The sequence below is a fragment of the Festucalex cinctus genome, chromosome 17 (assembly GCF_051991245.1).
Source record: "Festucalex cinctus isolate MCC-2025b chromosome 17, RoL_Fcin_1.0, whole genome shotgun sequence".
NCBI lineage: Eukaryota > Metazoa > Chordata > Actinopteri > Syngnathiformes > Syngnathidae > Festucalex > Festucalex cinctus.
In genome coordinates this window covers 15,277,489-15,285,887 of record NC_135427.1, presented here as the reverse complement: position 1 = coordinate 15,285,887, position 8,399 = coordinate 15,277,489, and the positions used below count along the sequence as shown (strand labels likewise).

At 37.8% G+C, this 8,399-nt stretch overlaps 1 protein-coding gene across 3 annotated transcripts in view; it reads left to right on the top strand.

The window, feature by feature from the left end:
* lhpp (phospholysine phosphohistidine inorganic pyrophosphate phosphatase) overlaps positions 1-8,399 on the top strand; it is a 106,192-nt gene that overhangs the window by 48,595 nt on the left and 49,198 nt on the right. The gene's annotated exons all lie outside the window — the stretch shown is intronic.

The window sequence follows — 8,399 nt, the reverse complement described above, 5'->3', positions numbered from 1 at the left end:
CGGAGACCATGTTTTTGTGTGTGCTTGTTTGTGTGAGTGAGTACACTACTAAAAAAATAAACTAGTGAAGCACACACATTCTAGTGAAATGTTCTCACACACTACTAATACACTCCCACATGCATTACTGAACCAATGTAATAAACTTTATGTATCACTCTTGCAATACATCACTGAAACACATGCACTACAAAAAAAAATTCTCACGTTGCTCCAGAAACGCTCTCACGTGCCCAACTGAAACGACCTAACCCACAACAGTAGTAACACTCGCACATACACTGGTGAAACACGCACTACTGAAACACTCACAAACCGCTGAAGCGCTCTCACATAACAGGTACTACTAAAACACTCATGCATACTCTACAGAAACACGCAAAGTGAAATGCTCTCACAAAGTGGATTTGCTCATGTACAGTACTGAAACGCTTTCACACACATTACATAAACACAGTACTGAAACACTATATAGATTAGTGTAACACTCACACTACTGGAAGGCTCATACACTACTGAACATATCCAATACACTCTTGAAGCACTCTTACATAGACCTGTGAAACACGCACTACTGAAACACCGAAACACTATCATATACACTTTTGACACAATCAGACAATACTAAAACACTCTTACACTCCACTACTGAAACTATTGAAATACTGTCACACACCACTGAAAATGATATACACAACGGAAATGCTCTCACAAGCACAACTCATCTGAAAAACTACTATAAGACTCTTACACATACACACATATTATTCATTCATACACATTACTGAAATATTCACACGTACCCGCACACTACTGGAAAAAAAAATCTTAATATTGTCGTGCCTTTTCTTCCCCCCCCTTTCACTCTCCCACCGCCACGCTTGGCTTGTTGTGATGTGATGAATCAATGGATTGGGGGTGGGGGTGGTGACAGTGGGGGAGGGGAGTCGCCTCCATGAACCACCACCAAGACGGCTGCAGCTCAATGGCTGCCTACTCCTATGAAGGCAAAAATCCAAATTATTATTATTATTATTATTATTATTATTATTCAAGCTCACTTATCCAGTGTATACGTATAGATGTAGCGTGTAACATAACTGAGCGAATTCTAGCACAAAAGCTCCTGCATGTGTTGCACAGTGTAGTCTATCAGGTGATTTATGAGGAAGCGCGTGACATTTACACGCCACATCCATCAATGTGCTTGCGGGAATTTTGTAGGATTTCATTAAAAAAATAAATAAATAAAGCTAAGCAACAAATTGCTGTTCTATGTCCTAAAAAGGTGACTTTACATATACAATATTATTTTATTATTAATTTTTAATTTATTTATTTATATTTATATATATTATATTTTTAATGTTATTTAATAATTCAATTATTTGTAATTTATTTTTAATTTACGTATACAATATTTTAAAAAATCTACATGAAAAAATGTCAATCACTTTTCTATCTCTTAAAAAAAAAAAAAAATCAGTTAATTTTTATAAATGAATGGAATTGACAATAAAAAAATCACAATATCTTTAATATTTAGATTAAAACAATTTAAAAATACAAGTGTAACTTAGTTTCATATCCACATTTCATAATAAATGTATAAATTTTCATAAAGCATTTATTTTTTTATTTATTTTTTTTAATCCCATTGGAATGAATGTGCAGTATAACATTCATTCATCTTGAAGTGCGTGCGTGTGTGTTTTATTAAGGACACGCTGCTGGACGCTTTTCAAATAAAGCGTCATCTTGCATTATTATTATTATTGCTTGCACTTATTGCAATAAGCAGGCAACCTCCTTAGGGGGTGGGTGGTGAGGCTACCTCACTCTCACTCACCCTATAGATTTTTCCACAATTTCATCATCCGGACTTATGAATCCTTGTGTGGCTCAGATGATGATGTCGTCAACTTTTATTAAAAAAACAAAGTTTGTGAGGGACTTTATTTTGTGGTCAGTGTTTTGTTGCTATGTCTGGTTTGAGCGCCCTGGGGGGGGTCGCAACGGATGTCTGGTGGTCCGGCTGCAGCTTGACTCAGCGTTTTGGTTCCAAGGAGAGTGTGAAGGCCGCGCAGTCATGACGACATCTTGACCCTGATCCCATTTGAACTCGCAGATGTGCACTTCTATTAAAAGTGCGGCCGGTCGTTTTCACACATCCAATCACATTTAATAACAACGCACCCATCAAATTTATTTGGACAATTCTAGAGTGTGATTGGGAGGTCAGAAATCTGTGCTACGCTATGCTAGGCTGATAAATGATATTTGGTGCTATGCTATGTGATGCTTTTATAGGCTATGGCTATGTTGTGCTTTGAATTGTTGTGCTGTGCTCGGCAATGTTGTGCTTAAAAACTTTTCTGCAACACGTTTTCCAAAAAACAACCCCGACAGTTGCAGCCGATTTCAAACATTTGAACTCATTTTTCAAGGCAAACAGAATATTGTGTGCTATTACTACATAAACATGGATCACGTTCTATTCTTTCATTAGAAAAAAAAGCATATTTCTACCTTATTCTGTTCTTTAGTAATAAACATTTGAAAATAGGTCATTTGAGTGACATTGAGCAAAAAATTGAAAAGATGCGAAAACAAGCTTTTTGTGAAAAGATGCATTTTGTGTGCAACAGTGACTTTGACGCATATATTTTTTTGTTCAGTGACGCTCTGTGAATTAGATTGAACGTATCAAAGGGCTTTGATCATCCACGTCATCCTTGAAAACGTTTGATTTCATCAGATTTGTCATGTTTCATGGGAATTTGATATAGCTTGAGCCCATTGAAAAGAGATACAATGCTGCCATCTGCTGGCCATAGTTAGTGGGTGTTTTTGATTCCCCAACTCCATTGACCAGCAGCGAGCGCTGCACTTGGACGTTGCACTTCCCATTGATTTATAAAATAATAATAATAATAAAAAAAAAAAACGGCGTTGACGTCTATTAACGTTTATGGCGGCGTACATCATGATTTTACTCATTGTTATTAAACGTTTTTGGCGGTCAAAGAGTTAAAAATGTTATTCTATGCTATGCTATGTAATGCTAGGCTACAGTATGTTATGTGATGGCTTAGTGTAGCAGAGCATATTATGGTGTCCTAATGTTATGCTTCGCATTGTGCTATGTGATACCTTAGCATGCTATGCTACGTTTCCCTATGTTACTCTTTGAATTGCTATGCTATGCTAGGATATGCTGCGCTAGGCTATTATGTTTTAAAATAATTTGTGCTATGGTATGTAATACTACATAGGTTATGTTATGTAATGCTTTAATAGGCTATGCTATGCTATGTGATGCGAGGCTGTTTTATTATGCTATGCTATGTTATCCTATGTATTGCTCTGAATTGCTGTGCATTTCCCATGCTGCTCTATGTAATTAGGATGTTATGCTATGCTATTATTTTCTATGCTACACTATGCCGTGCAATTACGGTATATGCTATAAGAGTCTATGCTTGGCGATGCCATGCTAGCCAGTGTGTTGCTTTGCCTCACAAAGCTAAGTTGTGCTGTGCCACGCGCATGTTAGCATACCAGAGTTTTGAGAGCATGACTGTACAAATGAAGGTCATGTTCCAGGGCTGTACAATAAGAGTAGTGTTTCAGTCCTCATGGGGGCGTGGGGTGGGGTGGGGGGGGGACCCCCTTCACCCCCGCAGCTCCGTGGAAGGGGTCACCCGCCGAGCTAATTTAAGGCCGGGCTATAAATATAGGAAGCATTCGTCAGCGCGGAACATAACAGTCGACGATCTGTTATTTAGGAATTTGCTAATATGAAAAAAAAAATCGGGCCCTTCGTGGAGCTCGTCACCGAGGTGGAAAAGCAAACGTCTCGGACGGAGGGGGAAAAAAATGGAGTCGGGAGGGGGAAGTGGGCATTTTACAGCAGTCTCTGCTTCATACAGTCTGTTGATGTTGACTGTATAACATACTTGTCATATTGTAACATTGTGGTGATAAAATTCCACTTTTAAATCCCATCACCCGCATCTGAAGGTGTAAATTGAACAAGCAGTCAAGCACACTGGCAAAACTGCTTTGCACCACAAGGTGATGATACTGAGTATTGGAAATTTGGACCAATCAGAGGCCAGGTCCATACAAACGTCAGAGATTTTTTTTTTTTTTTTTTGCGCCGCCTCTGAATATTTTATTTAAGATGCAAGTGGAACAAAAATGCTAGCAGAATCACCTTGCGCCTCAAGGTGGTGATAGTGAGTATGACAAATTTGGACCAGTCATAGGTCAAGTCCACACAAACATGGGGTCATTTCAAATGTAAAATTTCCTTTGGGATTTGGCTGTGACTTTTTAGACCTCAATCTGTGCCGTATATAAATTGAACAAACGCGAGCAGAAATGCTTTGCACCTCAAGGTGGTGATAGTGAGTATTGCTAATTTGGACCAATCAGAGGCCACGTCCTTTTAAATGTAAGGTCATTTCCTAGGCAATTTGGTCGTGTTTTGTTCATGTTGAGCCCCTTTTCCAGGGTAAGACTTTCTTCATGTTTCTGATTGGCTGGGGGAAATGTCATCATCTCGAGCGTTCTTCTCTCCGTCACCTCTTTCGAGGTAATAGCGTAGGTGCCATTCTTGGAAGGCAGGCGGTAAGAGGGGGGAAAAAAAACAGCCCTCCAGCCCCCTTTTAAGTTGATTGTTTTTTTTTGTGCCTCGCAGAAAAGACAGCGGCGTCACGAGCTTCGCGCCTCGTGGGGAAAAAGCGGCGACGGCGGCGGCCGCCTCCACAAAACTAAATTGAGATTTTTGTTCCAAACAAAAACAAGCCTCCTCCAAGCAACCGCACAGATAACAAATCACTGCGCTCAGGTTACAGAGCAGCTGCAGTTCCGAACGTGTTCAAGATGCACTCGATTCAGAATCAACTGCTTTCATTATTATTATTTTTGTTAATAGGGCATGGCCAATGCTGCTTGCAGCTTTAGTCATGATTATTTCTTTATTATTAGGATCCACTCAACACCCTTTACAGCTTTATTACTTATTTCATACTATATTTATTTTTAAGAGGGCCCCTTTCGATGCTGCTTGTAGCTATAATCATAATAATTAAAATTATTCGTTATTATTACGGTTTTTTTGCAACACTGCTCGCAGCTTTAATTCTGATTATTTCCCCACGCGTTGAATTTGATCCGTTTGGTTGCTACAGCATCCCGTTAAAGCGTGACGGCTTACGACTTCGTCATTCAATCATCAGCAAAACATTACTGAAAAAAATGGAACATGAGAAATGTTCAAAACACCCATGGGATGATCCACAATTAGTAATGCATACTCATGAATATGAATGAGCCGCGAGTGTCTTTATCAGCTGCGCGCAGATGACTACCTTGGGGCTCTTTTAATGGCACACGGAGGCCTCATTTTAATGCTGCCTATTATCTCCGCAAACTCCCTTAGATGGGAGATTTTCATCTCTGGGCACAATAAATAACGGCTTCCCGCCTCCCTGGCGGAGGTCATGTTCTTGATGTGAAAAGGAATGTATTCAGTTTTGGAACGAGGTTAGGACATACAATGGAAAGTTCCACTTTTCTTATACTGGGATATGTACCGGTAATATTCAAATTTTTTTCTTCTGATATTGTGTTATTGTAGGGCTGTGCATTGACTTCCATAATTACGAAATTGGCATAATTGTAAACAAAAAAATTATTAGTACTAATTTTGTTGTTTAATGTATTTTCACCTTTTTTTTTTTAAATAACTAATTTAATACATCTTATTTGGTCCAAAAGAAAATTGCATAATTATAGTCTTTCAAAGAAATGTATTTGTCTTAATATTTTTTACGTTTAAACATTTTCTTGTAGGGGTGCACCGATCACAATATTCTGGCCGATCCCCGATCTTTTAAAAAGTCTGACCTGCCGATCCCGATTTTTGCCGATACCGATTTTTTATTTTTTTTTCCCTAATTACAAGCAGAAAATCTCTTCAGTGTTCCAATCTTGTTTTATTGGAAAAAAATTGAACAATATTGGCGAAATAATAAAAATGGGTTGTTTTAACTGCACATGAAGTAGTTCTCTCAAATAAAAATGAAAATCCAATTACCGGTAGTCATCTCCGCAGAAAAAGACAGCGGCTGTCTTTTTCAGACCTCGTGAGGAGGCAGATGAGATTGGTGGAAAAGATCGGTCGATCTTCCAACATTAGGGACATCAGGGCCGATAAATCGGCCGGCCGATCGATCGGTGCACCCCTGTTTTCTGTTTTTTTGCGAAAAAAGAAATGATCGTCCTAATTGTGAGTTCAGTTATTACCAAATTAATCGTGATTACTATTTTCTACATAGTCGAGTAGGCCTATGTTATTGTAAAATTACTAACTTTTGTACAGTCTGTAGTATTAAAAAAAAAAAAAAAAAAAAAAAAAAAAGTCATTTCTACACTATTAATATGGCTTAAATAACAGATGAGTTTGAATTTGTTTCAACACAACCTGGAATAAAAGCACAGTTTTTGAACGTCGTATAGGCAGCAAAAAGAAAAAAAAAAGAAAAAGCCCACTTCAGCCATTTTCATGGGGAAATATTACCCGCTCGTATATCACAGCTACAAACACCGGAGTCGTCTTTTTTTTTTTTCTGTTTTTTTTTTTCTGTTTTTTTTTCTTCTCTTTTTTTTTTTACGAGCGAGCTCTCATCTTGTCCGACTCAATATTTAGTGCGATGCCGAGCTTGCACCTGTTCGTTGTCTGTATGGGAGATGATGAGCATTTGCTTTCGGCCAATCAGAATCAATCTGCGGTTGCGGGGAGACAGGGCCAACACGGTAAAATTTTGTTGCTGGGAAAACCACAGATAAAATTACTTTTTATTCCGTATATTATTACAGCAACATCCTTAGCAAATTCAAACTTTTTTTCGGCTATTACAAAATTATGTTTTTGTAAAATTACAAATTCCTTGTAAAATTATAGTTATCAGTAGGAAAAAAAAGTAAAATTATAACTTAGTGTATTATTAAAAACTTGGAAACGTATGACTACATTGTACATTTTGATTACACTTTCTTTTCTCCTCCTTTCCTTTTTCTTCCTCCTTTTTGATTTCAACCTTCTTTCCATCCTTATCCATCCATTCTTCCGCCCTCCTTTCCTTCTCTCCTTTTCTCCTTCCTGTAAAGTGAATTGAAGCTAATTTTGACAGCCTGAATACGCGTTGGGATGTTGGCCCATTTCTTCCTCCATTAGTGTCGAGTGGCTTTTTTTTTCTCTCCTCGAGTTCCCGTGAGACTCGAAAGTTTCTGAAACTATCCAAACAACTACTCCAAGACGGCCATTTTGGCTTTGGGCAATAAAAAGCAGCCTCTCCACTGTAGTTGGCGGCTTTACTCACTCCTGTGCTGTTGTTTAAAAAAAAAAAAAAAAAGAAAAAGTTTGTTCCCTCCCAATTCATCTTCCACACACAAAAATGCCTTTAAAAGAAGCCACCAAGCAAAGGCGACACTCGAGGCGGTTAAAAAAGACGAGAGGATAACGGACTTTCATTAAAACGCAACTATTGAAGCTATAAATCTGCAGAGTTATGAAACGTAGCTTCTGTATGTGGAGATGTTTCCGCCAGAGGATTTTATAATTATTATTATTAAAAATAAAACGACCGGAAAAGCAACAGATAAAACTTTTTTCGTGTTGCTCTCAGCACTTTTCATTGACTTGACGACAAAGAAGCAAAAGCGTTGCGCAATGTTTTGAAGTGGCTTGCGCAATCTGAAACGAAGCTCGCGCACGAATTAGCATTCTTATGCAAAAAAAAAAAAAACAAAAGGAGCGTTCGCCAGTTGTGATGAAATGGAAACGATGTTATGCTAGTCACCATTTTATCAGGTCAGCTCCCTTATCTAATTTCTCTTAAATTTTCAAATTAGCATTGACGACAAAAACATAATTCCATCGTCGATCATACCTAATTCCATGTATTGTTTTTACCTGGAAAGGGACGAATAATCGACACCAGGTATTTGGGCTACACGATATTGAAAAAAACGTGATATGCGATACAGTTTCTCAATATAGATATTTAACCTGTAACTAAAGAAATTTGTATTTACATTTTTATTATCTCATGAAAGGATTATATTTCATTCAGCATGATAAGCACATTCAATGTATTCTTAGTTAATTAATTGTAATTATACTCGATAGTGTTCAATAATTGGATGGTGGTGCATATTTTCGTTAACGTTTGACTGGTCAAATTCAGATATAAGCATAAAATTCCATATAAAACATTGCATGTCTTTGCGATATGCATATTGCATGGGCCAATATTGCGATATCGATATTTTTCCGATATATTGTGCAGCCCTACCAGGTATCAGTATTGGGTAATACTGGCCTTGTT